This window comes from Gorilla gorilla, chromosome X, assembly GCF_029281585.2.
Source record: "Gorilla gorilla gorilla isolate KB3781 chromosome X, NHGRI_mGorGor1-v2.1_pri, whole genome shotgun sequence".
In the NCBI taxonomy this organism is placed as follows: domain Eukaryota; kingdom Metazoa; phylum Chordata; class Mammalia; order Primates; family Hominidae; genus Gorilla; species Gorilla gorilla.
In genome coordinates this window covers 121,831,329-121,845,843 of record NC_073247.2, presented here as the reverse complement: position 1 = coordinate 121,845,843, position 14,515 = coordinate 121,831,329, and the positions used below count along the sequence as shown (strand labels likewise).

General features: G+C 37.5%; 1 protein-coding gene across 8 annotated transcripts in view; it reads right to left on the bottom strand.

Annotated features, from left to right (window-relative positions):
• The window catches only part of TMEM164 (transmembrane protein 164), a 175,953-nt gene that overhangs the window by 94,815 nt on the left and 66,623 nt on the right, over nucleotides 1-14,515 (bottom strand). The window lies entirely within an intron of this gene.

Here is a 14,515-nt window from a genome sequence, read left to right as displayed (position 1 = left end):
ATCTACAGAATAAAATATGTAAATAGCTAATAGATATAAGTAACCACCATATTATGCATATGTTCCAAATTACCCATAATGATATTTGAAAGAAAAAAAAACTGACACAAAAGGCAAGGGAAAAAGAAAAGAGAAGCCACCAGTGAGATGTGAGATGTGTTGGGGGAACTGGGGGGTGAGGGGGAGGTCTGGTTACACTGCAACACAGTCCTTTATCCTATCCCTGAGGTTTTCAAAAGGAAATCTTATTTGTTAATAACTGGTGAGGCAGGCTAGTTCATATTTTGGGACTGGGTAGGTTCCCTAAGGTGAATGAGACATGTAACGTTTTTCCACGTTAGTAGCAGGATAGTAAGTGCAAAACCATCCCTAAGGATATGTTGGTTTTATTCAAACCGAAGTGAGGAAAAGAATTCTGTGGCTTGGATGTCAACAGCACTGGTAGATAGCTCTTCAGGAAAGTACCATTCACATCAGCCAAATGAGTCAAAAGAAAATGGCTCAGATTCAAAGAGATATAGAACAGCACTGCATGTACAGACACAATACAACAAACAACTCTGACACTGCTATGTAAGCATTCACAGAGAAGAGGAGCCAAGAACAGGAAGGATAAGAGGCCTTCAGAGGCAGAAGGCTGCCAGGCTGGAATTCTAGGAGTGGGAGATACTAGAGATCAAAAGAACACGATGCCCAAGGTTGCTGTGGTAGTGGGCCAGGTAGAATTTTGGCCCTTCTAATTTTGGCTCCACACCCTGGATGCATGCTTTCCACTGAGGCAGCCCTTCCAGCAGCAGGCTATAGCAGCAGGACTTAGCAAGTCACATGTCAACTGAGGTACATATAAATGAAGCATTCCAGGACCCAGACATAACACTGTGGTACTATCATTCCCTCTTGTCAAGTATACCATGGGAACCATGTGGAGAATCCTGTCCCTTCTCCACCCCAATGGGAGTTGCCAGCCTTTGCCAAGCACAGGACAAGCAGCCTGCTGCACACGTCATACCCCTTTCCTATAGTGGCTGGGCATGCCTCCAGGAAGAACATGCTGGCCCCTGGTTAGCTGGGAAGCTGGTAAACTCATGTGTGGCTGGCACAGCAAAGGGCCCATAGAGAAAGCAAGAGAGATAGGTATATGATGCTAGTCAACAAACCCAAAGAACACACGGGCATAAAGATCACAACAGAGCTCATCTATGTATACTGAGACATAGGGAATTTTAAATAAGATGCTTTCATACTTTTAACAATTTAAACAACAATGGGATAGTAGAAAATATTCACTTCAGCAACACAAGGTCATGATTAGCAGCATGGGCTCTGGAGTGAGAGAAACTTTGGATCAAATCCTGCATGTACCACATGCAAGCCACATCCAGTCATGTAAACTTTCTGAGCCTCAGTTCTCTTGACCAAACTACTATTAATAGTACCAGTACTACTATTAGTACTTCCCACACAGTTTTGTTAGAAGGATTAAATAAAATAATCAATGTTAAGTGTTTCCCACCATGCCTAGGCACACAGTAAACCTGATTATGTTACGATCACTGGCAAGAGAAGAAAGAATAGGAATCCTGACTCTGCCACGAAGTAATCTTAGCCAAGTTATGTAATATTTCTTGGTCCCCTACTGCTCTATTTATAGTATGGATAATGTATTCGCTATCCCCCAATACTATCTTAAAGATTAGATGAGAAAATTTAAAGCAAAGAACTTTTAAGCAGTAAAGAACAATACTAATGTAAAGTGAAAGTATTTTAAGGGCTCTCTACTTTTTAAAATACTGATTTTTAACTCAACATGGTATTTCCACACAATAGAATAATATGCACCCATTAAAGATGGTGTGTATCAGCCACCGTGTTGGCTCATTCCTGTAATCTCAGCACTTTAGGAGGCCGAGGCAGGAGCATCACCTGAGGCCAGAAGTTTCAGACCAGTGTGAACAACATAATGAGACTCCATCTCTACAAAAAAAAAAAAAAAATTATTAGCTAGGCATAGTGGTGCACACCTGTGGTCCCAGCTACTTGAGAGGCTGATGTGGAAGGATCACTTAAGTCAAGCAGGCCAAGGCTGCAGTGAGCCGTGAATGCACCACTGCACTCCAGCCTGGGCAACAGAGCAAAACGTGGTCTCGAAAACAAAGAAAAAAATGTTGTGTATTATAAAAAGTTGGATAACTCTCCAGGGAATTATGCTAGGTGATTTTTAAAAAGTCAACCTCAAAGGTAATATAAGGTATAACTATATTTACACAAGATTCCTAAAATAGCAAAATTATAGATATGAAGAATAGATTCATGGTTGCCAGGGATCAGGGATGGGGTTTAGATATGTAGATAGTGGGTATGGCTATAAAAGAATGACAGAAGAGATCTGCATGGTGATGGGACTGTTCTGCTTTATCAGACCGTATCAATGAAAATATCCTGGCAGTGATACTGTACTATAGTTTTGCCAGAGGTTACCAGTGGAGGAAACTAGGTAAAAGGTACATGGGATTTCTTTGTGTTTTTTCCTATATTATTTTTTCTACATTATTATACTTAATAGACAACAGGTCTTCAATAAGTTAATGGGAAATACATATTATTACAAAAAACTATGCATGGATTTCAAATTTTTAGGACCAAAATAAACTCGTGCTAACTTATTCTAACATGTCTGAACAGGATCTAGTTTGAGGCACTAAGAAGGATAAGACACCAGTTTGAAAAGAGCCCCTATCAGAACAACAATAATTCTGCTAAAATTGAAGCAAGAACAAACATCAAATTTATAGTGAAGCTTGGGTGGAAGGATGGTGAAATCATTTATGCTTTATAAAAAGTTTACAGAGACAATGCCCAGAAGAAATCAGCAGTTTACAGGATAACTCATTTTTTTAAAATTATTATTATACTTTAAGTTTTAGGGTACATGTGCACGATGTGTAGGTTAGTTACATATGTATGCATGTGCCATGCTGGTGTGCTGCAACCATTAACTCGTCATTTAGCATTAGGTATATCTCCTAATGCTATCCCTCCCCCCTCCCCCTACCCCACAGCAGTCCCCAGAGTGTCATCATTTTAAGAAAGGGTGAGATGTTGATGATGAAGCCTGCAGTGGCAGACTACCTACATCAATTTGTATCTTGTTCATTTCTTAATTGAAGAAGACCAATGATTAATAGCAGAATCGATAGCCAACACCACAGACATCTCAATTGGCTCAGTTTACACAATTCTGACTGAAAAATTAAAGATGAGCAAACTTTCCCCATGATGGGTTTCAAAATTGCACCCAGATCAGCTGAAGATGAGGACAGAGCTTTCAATGGAAATTTTAAACAGGTGGGATAAAGATCCTGGAGCATGTCTTCAAAGAATTATAACAGGAGATGGAACACGATCCTGAAGACAAAGCACAATCATAGCAATGTCTACCAAGCAATGAAAGTGGTCCGGTCAAAGCAAAAGTGGACTGGTCAAGAGCAAAGGTCATGGCAGCAGGTTTTGGGGATGCTCAACACATTTTGCTTGTTGATTTTTTCGAGAGTCAAAGGACAATAACACCTACTTATTATGACAGTGTTTTGATAAAGTCAGCCAAAGCTTTAGTGAAAAAATGCCCAGGAAAGCTTCACCGGGGAATACTTCTTGACCAGGAAAATGCTCCTGCTCATTCCTCTCATCAAACAAGGGCAATTCTCTGAGAGTTTCGACGGGAAATCATTAGGCAATCATCTCAAAGTCCTGACATGGCTCTTTCTGACTTCTTTTTGTTTCTTAAACTTAAAAAAATATATATCTTAAAGGCCCTCATTTATCTTTAGTTAATAATGTAAAAAAGAATGCATTGACAGTTACATTCCCAGTACCCTCAGTTCTTTAGAGATGAATTAAATTGCATTCTTTAGGGATGAATTAAATTGACATTCACGGAGCTTCTGTTGAGAAATGAAGTTTATAATTTTTATCTTTAATTCCATTTTCTGTGAACTTTTTGAAATCTCCTCATATTATATACTTATCTCAAAGTATAAAGTTTAATTTAATTTTATTTTTTGAGACAAAGTTTCACTATTGTTGCCTAGGTTGGAGTGCAATGGCACAATCTCGGCTCACTGCAACCTCCGCCTCCTGGGTTCAAGCAATTCTCCCGCCTCAGCCTCCTGAGTAGCTGGAATTACAGGCGCCCGTCACCATGCCCAGCTAATTTTTTGTATTTTTAGTAGAGACGGGGTTTCACCATGTTGGCCAGGCTGGTCTGGAACTCCTGACCTCAGGTGATCCACCTGTCTCGGCCTCCCAAAGTGCTGGGATTAAGGTGTGAGCCACTGCGCCCAACCTAAAGTTTAATTTTAAAATGTGATGATCCGAAGGATCACACTAGCTCCACAGCAATGGATCCTAACCAGATTGAAATGTCTGAAAGGACATACACAGAATTCAGAATCTGGATGGCAAGAAGCTCAATGAGACTCCAGAGAAAGTTGAAACTCAATCGAAGAAAGCCAGTAAAATGATCCAAGAGTTAAAAGACAACATAGACATTTTAAGAAAGAGCCAAACAGAACTGCTGGAATTGAAAAACTTCACTACACAAGTTTTCAAATACAACTGGAAGCATTAACAACAGACTAGACCAAGCTGAGGAAAGAAATTCAGACCTCAAAGAATGGTCCTACAAATTAACCCAGTCAGACAAGAATAAAGAAAAAAGAATTTTTAAAAATGAGCAAAAGTTTCAAGATATATGGGATTATGTAATAAGACCAAACCTAAGACTCACTGGCATTCCTGAGAGAGAAGGAAACACAGTGGGCAACTTGGAAAACATATTTGAGGATACAGTTCGTGAAAATTTCTCCAATCTTGTTAGAGAAGACAACATGCAAATTACAGAAATTCAGAGAACTCCTGCAAGATACTATACAAGATGACCATCCACAAGACACATAGTCATCAGACTTTCCAAGGACAATGAAAAAGAAAAAATCTTAAAGGCAGCTAGACAAAAGGGTCAGATCACTTACAAAGGGAATCCCGTCAGGCTAACAGCAGACTTCTCAGCAGAATCCTTTCAAGCCAGAAGAGACTGGGGGCCTATTTTCAGCATCCTTAGAAAAAAGAAATTCCAAACAAGAATTTCATATCCCACCAAACTAAGCTTCATAAGAGAAGGAGAAATAAAATCTTTTCTAGACAAGCAAATGCTAAGGGAACTCGTTACCACTAAACCAGCCTTACAAGAGCTCCTTAAGCGAGTTCTAAACATGGGAACAAAAGAACAATACCTGCTACCACAAAAACACATTTAAGTACATAGCCCATAGACTCCAAAAAGCAACTACACAATCGAGACTACAAAGCAACCAATTAACAACATCATGAAAGGAACAAAACCTCATATATCAATATTAATGTTGAATGTAAACAGTCTAAATGTCCACTGAAAGGGCACAGAGTGGCAAGATGGATAAAAACAACCAAGACCTAACTGCCTGCTGTCTTCAAGAGAAGCATCTCACGTGTAATGACACCCACAGGCTCAAAGTAATGGGATAGAGAGAAATCTATCATGCAAATGAAAAACAAAAAAGAACAGGGGTCGATAATTCTTATACCAGATAAAAAGACTACAAACCAAAAACAGTAAAAAAGGACAAATAAGAGTATTACATAATGGTAAAGGCTTCAATTCAACAAGGAGACTTAACTATCCTGAATACATATGTACCCAACATTGGAGCACCCAAATTCATAAAACACATACTTTGAAACCTACAAAAAGACTTAGATAGCCACACAATAATAATGGGGATTTCAATACTCCACTATGGTGTTAGACAGATCATCAAGTCAGAAAATGAACAAAGAAATTCTGGACTTAAATTTGACAGTTGACCAATTGGACCTAATAGACATCTACAGAACACTCCACCCAACAATCACAGAATAAACACTCTTCTCATCTGCACATGGAACATACTCTAAGATCAAACATATGTTTTGCCATAAAGTTAAGTCTCAATAAATTCAAAAAGCTAGAAATCATTCCAAGCATACTCTTGTTCCACAGTGGAATAAAAATAGAAATCAATACCAAGAAGACCCAATTACATGGAAATTAAACAACTTGTTCCTGAACGATTTTGGGATAAACCATACAATTAAGGCAGAAATCAAAAAATTCTTTGACATTAATGAAAACATAGAAACAACATATGAAAATCTATAGGATGCAGCAAAAACAGTATCAAGAGGAAAATTTATAGTGCTAAATGCCTACATCAAGAAGTTAGAAAGAACTCAAATTAACAAGCTGAAGTTGTGCCTAGAGGAACTAGAAAACAAGAACCAACTCCAAAGCAAGAAGAAAAGATATAACTAAAACCAGAGCAGAAATGAATGAAACTGAAACCCAAAAAAATCCATACCAAGGATCAATAAAAAAAGGTTGGTTATTTGAAAGGATAAACAAGATCTATAAATTGATAGCTAGATCAACAAAGAAAAAAGAGAGAAGACCCAAATAACCACAATCAGAAATGACAAATGTGACATTACAACTGATCCCAAAGAAATATGAAAGAACCTCAGAGACTACTATGAACACTTCTATGCCCACAAATTAGAAAATCTAGAGAAAATGGATGGATTCCTGGAAACACACAACCTCCCAAGAATGAATCAGGAAGAAACTAAAACCTTGAGCAAATAACAAGTTCTGAAATTGAATCAGTAATTGTAAAAAAAGAAAACCTACCAACCAAAAAAAGCCATGGACCAGACAGATTCAGAGCTAAACTCTATCAGATGGATAAAAAAGAAAGAGCTGGCACCAATCTTACTATTACAAAAAAAAAAAAAAATCAAGGAGGAGAGACTCCTCCCTAAATCATGCTACAAAGCCAGCATCACCTTGATACCAAAATCTGTCAAAGACACAGTGAAAAAAGAAAACCACAGGCAATATCCCTGATGAACATAGAAGCAAAAATCCTCAACAAAATACTAGCAAACTGAATCCAGCAGCACATCAAATAGTTAATTCACCAAAATCAAGTAGCCTTCATTTCTGGGATGCAAAGTTGGTTCAACATATGCAAATCAATAAATGTGATTCGACACATAAACAGAATTTAAAACAAGGACCATATGATCATCTCAATAGTCAAATAAAAAGGTTTTTTATATAATCCAACTTCCCTTCATGATAAAAACCTTCAACAAGCTAAACATTGAAAGAATATACCTCAAAATAATAAGAGTAATCTAAGAAAACCCCACAGCCAACATCATACTGAATGAGCAAAAGCTGGAAGCATTCCCCTTGAGAACTGGAACAAGACAAGGATGCCCGGCTCTCACCATTCCTATTCAACATAGTACTGGAAGGCTTAGCCAGAGAAATCAGGCAAGAGGAATAAATAAAAGGCATCCAAATAGGAAAAGAAGAATTCAAACTATCTTCTCTTCACTGACGATATAATTCTATACCTAGAAAACCCTAAAGACTCCAACAAAAGGCTCCTAGAACTGATAAACAACTTCAGTGAAGTTTCAGGATACAAAATCATATAAAAAAATCAGTAGCATTTCTATACACCAATAGCATTCAAGCTGAGAATCAAATCAAGAATGTAATCCCATTTTACAATAGCTACAAAAACATAAAATGCCTAGGAATACATCCAGCCAAGGAGATGAAAGATCTTTACGAGGAGAACTACAAAACCCTGCTAAAAGAAATCATAGCTGACACAAACAAATGGAAAAGTATTAGATTCTCATGGATTAGAATAATCAACATCGTTCAAATGGCCATACTACCCGAAGCAATCTACAGATTCAATGCTACTCCTATCAAACTACCAAAGTCATTCTTCACAGAATTAGAAAAAACTATTCTAAAATCCATAGATAACCAAAAAACAGCCCAAATAGCCAAAGCAATCCTGAGCAAAAAGAACAAACCCAGAGGCACCACATTACCTGACTTCAAACTATACTACAAGGCTACAGTAACCAAAACAGCATGGTACTGGTACAAAAACAGATACAAAGACTAAAGGAATAGGATAGAGAACACACATATAAAGCCATACACCTACAACTATGTGATGTTCAGCAAAGTCAACAGAAGTAAACAATGGGGAAAGAACTCCCTATTAAATAAATGGTGCTGAGAAAACTGGCTATACATGTGCACAAGAATGAAACTGCACTCCTTCCTATCACGATATACAAAAATTAACTCAAGATGAATTAAACATTTAAATGTAAGCTCTCAAACTACAAAAATCCTAGAAGAAAACCCAGAAAATACCTTCTTGACATTGGCCATGGCAAGGAATTTATAGCTAAGTCCTCAAAAGCAACTAAAACAAAAACAAAAATTGACAAGTGGGACCTAATTAAACTAAAGAGCTTCTGCACAGCAAAAGAAACTATCAGCAGAGTAAACAGACAACATACAGAATGGGAAAAAATATTCACAAACTATGCATCTGACAAAGATCTAATAATCCAAATCTATAAGAAACTTAAATAAATCAACAAGCAAAAAACAAATAACCTGACTAAAAAGTGGGCAAAGGACGTGAACAGACACTTCTCAAAAGAAGGCATACAAGCAGCCAACAAGCACATGAAAAAAATCTCTTATCACTAATAGAGAAATGCAAATCAAACCACAATGAGGTCAAGCGTGGTGGCTCACTCCTGTAATCCCCCCACTTTGGGAGGCTGAGGTGGGCAGTTCACCTGAGGTCAGGAGTTCAAGACCAGCCTGGTCAACATGGTAAAACCCCATCTCTACTAAAAATACAAAAATGAGCCAGGCATGGTGACACGTGCCTGTAGTCCCAGCTACTTGGGAGGCTGACGCAGGAGAATCACTTGGACCTGGGAGGACGAGTTTGCAGTGAGCCGAGATCAGGCCACTGTACTCCAGCCTGGGCAACAAAGCGAGATTCTGTCTCAAAGAACAACAACAACAACAACAAAATGACATATCATCTCATACCACTCAGAACGGCTATTATTAAAAATTTGAAAAATAACAGATGCTGGTGAGGCTGTAGAGGAAAAGGAATGCATATATACTGTTGATGGGAATGTAAATTAGTTCATATCCACTGTGGAAAGCAGGTTGGAGAGTTCTCAAAGAATTAAAAGCAGAACTACCACTCAATCCCAGCAATCCCATTACTGGGTATATACTCAAAGGAAAATAAATCATTCTACCAAAAAGATACAAGTACCCATATATTCATCGCAGCACTATTCACAATAGTAAAGACAAGGAATCAATCTAGATGCCCATCAGTGGTGGACTGGATAAAGAAAATATAGTACATGTATACCATGGAATAGTATGCAGCCATAAAAAGAATGAAGTCATGCCCTTTGCAGCAGCATGGATGCAGCTGGAGGCCATTATCCTAAGCTAACGAACACAGAAACAGAAAATCAAATACCTCATGTTCTCACTTGTGAGTAGAAGCTAAACATTAGATACACATAGACATAAAGATAGGAAAAACAAGCCAGGCATAGTAGCTCATGCCTGTAATCCCAGCTCTTTGGGAAGCTGAAGTGGGAGAATTTCTTGAGCCCAGGAGTTTGAGACCAGCCTGGGCAACATAGAAAGACCCCATCTCTACAAAAACTAAAATAATTACCTAGCTAGGTGTCACAGCTAGTGCCTGTAGTCCCAGCTACTTGGGAGGCTGAGGCAGGAGGATCACTTGAGCCCAAGAGGTCGAGGCTATAGTGAGCCACGTTCTCACCACTGCACTCCAGCCTGGGCACCAGAGTGAGAGAACCTGTCAAAAAATAAAAATAAAATAAAAACAACAAACAATGGGGACTACGAGAGAGGGGAGGGAAGGAGGATGACAAGGGCTGAAAAACTACCTATTGAGTACTATGCTCATCACTACCTGAGTGACAGGTTCAATCATGTCCCAAACCTCAGCATCGTGCAACATACCCTTGTAACAAACCTGTACATGTAACCCTTGGATCTAGAAGAAAAATTGGAAAAAAAAAAAGACAAAAAATAAATAAAGGAATAAATACTTGTCCTTGTACTTGAGAGATTAAGAAAAAAACAGAAGAGGGAATTAATGAAGATAAAAGCTGAAAATTAAGTAGAAAAAATAAATAAGGTAGAAAGAATAAATAAATTGAAAACATGGTTCTATGTAGCAACCAAAAACAGATAAGTGCTTACTAACCTGATTAATATACAGAGGAGAGAACACAAAAACAGACAAGATCAAGTCCAAGAAAAAATACATGACTACAGATGAGGAGATATTTTTAAATTATAAAATAAGAGGATACTACATGCTCAACTAAATATTTGGCAACAAATTTGAAAATTTAGAAGAAATGGATAATTTCCTAGCAAAACACAAATGACCAAAATTGACCCAAAAAGATTTGAATAGATTACCACAGAACACATCAGAAAGGTGATTAAGAGTTTACCCATTGAAAAATGGCACCAAGACCAGATGGCTTCACAGATTATCTTACCTTTAAAAGATATATAATTTCTTTTTTTTTTTTTTGAGATGGAGTCTCTGTCGCCCAGGCTGGTGTGCAGTGGTGCGATCTCATCTCACTGCAACCTCCGCCTCCCAAGTTCAAGTGATTCTCCTCCCTCAGCCTCTCGAGTAGCTGGGATTACAGGCACCTGCCACCACGCCCAGCTAATTTTTGCATTTTTAGTAGAGAAGGGGTTTCACCATGTTGGTAAGGCTGGTCTTGAACTCCTGACCTCAGGTGGTCTGACCACCTCAGCCTCCCAAAGTGCTGGGATTACAGGCACCCGCCACCACGCCCAGCCAGGATACATAATTTCTAATGGTAGTTAAAGTATTCCAGGCAAGAGAAAAAGAAGGAACATTCTGCGGTATATTTTACATAGCCACCATAACTTTAATCCTTAAACTTGTTTTTTTTAAAAGACGGAGTCTTGCTCTGTAGCCCAAGCTGGAGTTCAGCAGCACAATCATAGTTCACTGCAGCCTCGAACTCCTGGGCTCAAGTGATCCTCCTGCCTCAACCTCTCAAGTAGCTGGGACTACAGGCACACAACACCATGCCCTGCTAATTTTAATTTTAATTTTTTTTTTTTTTTTTTTGTAGAGACAAAGTCCTGGTATGTTGTCCAGGATGGTCCCGAATTCCTGGCCTCAAGCAATCTTTCTACCTCAGCCTCCCAAAGTGTTGGGATTATAGGCATGAGCCACCACACCTGGCCTCAATCCTTAAACTTGAAGAAAAAAACACTAAGAAAAACATGACTCTAATCTCGGGAATATTGAAGCAAGATTCTAAATAAAATATTGACAAATAGAACCCAGCAATGTATCAAAATAATAATATACTATGATCAGCGGGTATATTTCAATAATGTAAGAGTAGTTCAAAACCAGAAAATCTATCAATGTAATTTATTGTATCAAAAATTTAAATGAAAAAATCCCACATGATCAATAGATGTAGAAAAAGCATTAGATAAAATACAGCTACCATTCCTTCTTTTAAAAAACCTTGGCTGGGCACAGTGGCTCACACCTGTAATCCCAGCTCTTTGGGAGGCCGAGGCAGGAGAATCGCTTGAAGTCAGGAGATCAAGACCATCCTAGCAACAAAGTGAGACACTGTCTAAATAAATAAATAAATAAATGTTTAAAAATCTCTACATAAATGTAAAAACTACTTAAGTATAACAGACTATTAACAAACACCAACAGCAAATATGGAGGAGTACAGAAAATATTTCCATTTAAAATCAGTTTTAGGCAAGAGTAGCCCGTCAGCACAATTTTTATTTAACTCTGAATTTCTAGCAAATGCAACAAGAAAATGAAATAACTGGTATGACTAAGGAAAAGAAGAGATAAAACTAAAATAAAATTTACAAGAACAAGAGAATTCGGTAAGATAGCCAGATATAAGATATTTTTAAAAATCAACAATCTTTTCCTATTCTAGCAAAAAGCACTTAGGAATAGAAAGGGGAAAAATATTCCACTCATTACGGTGTGGTTGGGGGAGAGGGGGAATGCTATTAATTCTTTTTCTATTCTTTTTATAATTCTTTTTTTTGGTGGGGGGTTAGAGACGAGGTTTCATCATGTTGTCCACGATGGTCTCAAACTCCTGAGCTCAAGCAGTATGCCCACCTTAGCATCCCAAAGTGCTAGGATTACAGGCGTGAGTCACTGCACCTGGCAGAAAAGCTGTTAATTCTTGAGGAATAAATGCATCAAGAAAGGCATAGAGCAGATATGAAGAAAAAGATAAATCTAACTGAAACAATAAGACGTGAACAGATGGAAAGAAATACCATTTCTTAGATAAAAGGAGCCATATAATTTAAAAACTGAAATATATACTTAAGGCAATTCTAATTAGAATTCCACTAGTATTTGAGAGAGGTAGGTGAATATAAGTGATCTTAAAATTTGTGTGTACGAACAAGTGACAACAAATAGCCAAGAATTTTTTTTTATGTTTTTTTGAGACAGAGTCTCACTCTGTTCCCCAGGCTGCAGTGCAGTGGCACAGTCCTGGCTCACTGCAACATCCGCCTCCTGGGTTCAAGTGATTCTCCTGCCTCAGCTTCCTGAGTAGCTGGGATTACAGGCATGTGCCACCATGCCTGGCTAATTTTTATATTTTTAGTAGAGATGCGGTTTCACTATGTTAGCCAGGCTGGTCTCGAACTCCTGACCTCAAGTGATCCACCCGCCTCAGCCTCCCAAAGTGCTGGGATTACAGGCGTGAGCCACCGTGCCCGGCCCCAGAAAAATATTTTTTAAAGCCTAATGTAATCAAATATATGAGATTTGGGTACACGAATAGACAAAAAGAAGAAACACAATAGAGAATCCATAAGTAGATCCTAGCATATAAAACATTTAATAGCTGCAAAGAGATCACAGGGTAAAATAGGGATCATTTAATATATTATTCCAATACAACTGGCTACCTATCTTCAAGAAAACTATCTTAACCAAGACTTGAAATTCAGACGCTATATAAGAAAAGAGTCATATTTGGATATAAAAATGCAAACAATTATATGGAAATATATTCCATCAACAAAGTCAGTATAGGCTGGGCGCAGTAGCTCACATCTGTAATCCCAGCACTTTGGGAGGCCGAGGCGGGCAGATGACTTGAGGTCAGTAGTTCGAGACCAGCCTGGCCAACATGGTGAAACCCCATCTCTACTAAAAAAATAATTTTTTTAAAAAAAACAAAGTCAATATAAACATATTTGGGAAAGATATCTGTAACAATGATGATAGACAAAGGGCTAAAATCTAAAATATACAAAGAGGTCTTAGAAATTAGAAAAATATAAACAACCCATAGGAAAATGTGCACATAATATGAATAGACAACTCAAGGAACAAATTTAATTGGACAAAAAATTGAGATAATACTGAAACTCACTAGTAGCCAAGAAACTGCATCCATTAGGTTGTCAAAATTACAAAAGAACCATTAACACTAATTGCTGATAGGGATAAGAAGAAAATAATAATCTCACATATTACATACAAAAGCAAAAAGTGTAGCATAACAGCCTGTTTTTGTACATCAATATGGCGATATCTATTAACATAAATATATATTTAAACATTCACATATACCTATATACCTCTACCTACATCTATATCTAAACTGAAAGCAACAGTATATAAGGGTGTATACAAAATCATGTTGATTTAAGCATTGAATGTAGTGGCAGAAATGTGCAAAGAAAGTAAATGTTCATTAATAGGGGAATGGCTGAATAACTTATTGTGCATTCATGGAATATTTTACAACATTATAAAAGAATAAGAGCTACATCAATAGACTGTGATAGATTTCTATGAGATATTGTAGAATGAAAAAGATATATTAAAGTATATATAATATTCTATTTCTGTAAAACAAACAATGAACAACAACAAAACATTCCAAAACTTGTGTGTGTATGTGTGTATGCATGTGTGTATCTATGCACATGGAGTAAAATGTGAAAAGATACATACTGTTTTGGTAATACAAAGGGATAGTGTGGAAAGGTAGAACTAGGAGCTGAAGAAAAAAAGGGAAAAGAAAGGACCACTACAAAAAAAAATCCAGCAATCATATTTATGATTTACACACCTATATCAATGTATCAATAAACCAAGTTAAATTTAGAAAAGATACAGTAAACATCTCAATATACAATATGATCTCTGCTTCTTAAGAAAAGAAAGGTAATAAGCAAAATTATCTCTTGGTGCTTGGATTTGGGATGGATGATGTTTCTTCCTTATGTGTCCCTGTGTTTTCCATAATGAGAATTGTTACTTTCATAATGAAATAGAACCAATAAATGTTACTTTTAAAACATTACACTGAATAATTGAGCTCATTTTGGAAAATCAAGGAAGGAAAACAGGGTTAAATACCCCTTTCCCTTAGGAGCTGTTCAAGTAAGAAATACATG